The sequence below is a fragment of the Gossypium arboreum genome, chromosome 3, assembly GCF_025698485.1.
Source record: "Gossypium arboreum isolate Shixiya-1 chromosome 3, ASM2569848v2, whole genome shotgun sequence".
Lineage (NCBI taxonomy): Eukaryota > Viridiplantae > Streptophyta > Magnoliopsida > Malvales > Malvaceae > Gossypium > Gossypium arboreum.
The window spans coordinates 99,676,852-99,679,705 of NC_069072.1; the positions used below are offsets into that span (position 1 = coordinate 99,676,852).

Below are 2,854 nucleotides of genomic sequence, written 5' to 3' on the forward strand. Positions count from 1 at the left end.
CCAAAATCTGACCAATTTGTAATTCTACCACTTTGCAATGCTCCATACCTAAATTTCTCGAAATTTCTATGTCACTCAGTAAGGCTCCTTATGGTCTACTACGAAGTTCAGAAGCTAATTAACCGATCTGGTTCTCAAAATTCTTCAATGTTGCTGCTTGACTTTGGATCAAGGTGTCATTTTTTTGTCGCGTACGCCTTCAACAAGTTCTCTAAATTGTTTGATGATTCAGCTTGGGGAGGTTTTAGGGCTTGTTGGTTAAACCTTGGGTTTGGTTGGGTATATTTTGCATTTGATTGTTGTTCAAGCCATTTTCTTGATTACTCTAGGAAAAATTCAAATGGTTCCGCCACGATGAATTGTAGAAGTTGGACTGTAGCCCTTCTCCACTTCTATTTTGATATTGGTCCCTTACATAACAAATTAATTCGAGATTTGAAGGGAAATTCTCAAAAGAATGACCATCCCAACAATATACACAAGAAACTACTTCATATTGACTTAGTGATTGAGCTACAAAATTATTCAAACCATTAAAGGAAATAGCAGATACCTAAGCAGAGAGTGAAGTCAGTGCGTCCACTTCATGCACTCTGGCTACACGTCTTCTTGAAACTGTTCAATTTTTCTACCATTGGTAGTTGTTGCTTACAATCCTTTAGATGATCTCATAAGCCTTATTATAAGACTTAAAATAAATCACGCCATTCGAAGAAGCATCTACCATTAATATTGTATGTGTGTTGAGACCGCTATAAAACATCTCCAACTAGATACAATGAGGAATCCCATGATGAGGACACTTACGAAGTAACTCCTTGAATCTTTCCCTTGCCTCATACAAAGATTCTTTATCTAATTTTTGGAAAGTTTTTATCTGATTACGTAACTTTATGTTCTTACTTGGTGGAGAATACTTGACCAGAAACCTTTCTGCTAATTCTTGCTAAGTAGATATTGAACTCAATGGTAATGAATTTAGCTATGCTCATGCTCGATCACGCAATGAGAATGAAAACAGTTTTAACCTCAGTGCCTCTTCAGTCACACTAGCTAACTTAAATGAATCACTCACCTCCATGAATAACCGAAGGTGTAAGTTTGGATCTTCCATGGGCATATCACTGAACTGGCCTACCATTTGGAGCATTTGAAACATCACTCGTTTCTATTTGAATTAGGGTGCCTCGATATTTGGCCTCCTAATTCCTGGATTCAACTCATTGAAGCATGGCACAACGTATTGTCTGATGGCACAATCCCTATCATCAACAATGAAGATTGGGTCTTGCACTTGATTGACTCCATTACCTTGTTTATCGTTTTGATTTCCAAGGTTTATCTCGGCTTGTCTTTCAGTAGATCTCTCACGTCTTCTCTATCTAAAAGTCTGCTCGATTTGAAGGTCCACGAGAAATATATCAATGATTCGATCTATTCTCATAAAACACCTGATAATAAATAAATCACAAAAAAAATAAAGAATAAATTGGTAAGTTTAAAATAAATAAATAAATAAAAATAAAAACCAAATTGTAAAGATAATTTCACAAAGAAAATGATTAAGGCAACAATCCTAGACAACAGCGCCAAAAACTTATAACGAATCGTAATGTGTTTATGGAAGTGTACGTAGTCGTTCAAGTAATAAGTAAGTAAAAATGAGTTATCGTCTCCACAGGGACTGTATTAGCTTAAACAATTAACTGTAAAATTATAATTAACAATTTAATCTAAAAAAACTCAATAAATTTGGATAGTGATGATTAGATTAATTAAATGCAAGAGTGATCCCTAATGCAATTTTAGATCTAAATGCAATTTTCCTAAGTGTATGAATAAAGGCTTTAGCAACAAAATAATCAACATTAAATGGGCTAGGACAATTTTATTAATTAATTCAATTTGCCTTCATCATGCTTAACATGTTCGGAATTACTTCCATGGCAACTCGATCTCTTATGCATTTGGAAACCAAATTAAGTCATCATGAATCTTTTAGTTAGTGAAATATGCATGTTCCTAATCATATTAGATTAAGGGTTTTGTAGCATTTATGTAAGGTCACAGGGAAATTTACGTTTGCAATAGTTAATTATATAAATCTAAAAGCCATACAAGATAATAAAGCTAACTAAAGATATTATGAACCTTAACTTAGTCAGTTTTAATGACCTATATAATTTCGAGTTTACAGAGATTAACAATTGAAACAAGTTCCCAGCTTAGCTCAACATTTGCTGAAATGTCTTTTACCACATTCTTCACAAATATTCTTCTCTACATTTCTCACACTACCTACACTAGGAGTCTGTGAACTAACAGACCTCAAATTACTCTGTCTAAGTCTATCTCTAACACTGAACCCTGAAGGAGCGATCAATCAATTAGCATCTTTTCAAAACTTTTTTGACGAAAAAGTCTAAGCTGATTTGGGTGGTCCTCTTTTACTAAAATCTTGAGATCTCATATCGGAACGTCTTTTACTTTTTCAAATTTCTTCCACTTTTTGAGTATATTGCAAGAGTTCCACAAATTCGCATAATTTCAACACTGCAAAAGACATTCGGATTTCATCATTCAACCCATCTTCAAATCTACTGCATATCTCCTCCTCATTTGATACAATATTACAGGCATACTTGCTTAACTATACAAACTCCCAATCGCACTCAGCAACTGATCGATTCCCTTGTTTTAATTTGACAAACTCTTTCTTGTTCTTGTCAAGATACAACTGACTAACGTATTTCTTCTTGCATTTTGTCTGAATGAAGTCCTAGTTAATATGATCATTAGAAGTCATTGTGGTTAAAGTATCCCACCATGAGTGTGCTCCATCTTTTAATAATGA

General features: G+C 34.2%; 1 pseudogene; it reads left to right on the forward strand.

Annotated features, from left to right (window-relative positions):
• Positions 1-785: 785 nt before the first annotated feature.
• On the forward strand, positions 786-885 carry LOC128290882 (small nucleolar RNA R71; annotated as a pseudogene).
• The last annotated feature ends 1,969 nt before the right edge of the window (positions 886-2,854 follow it).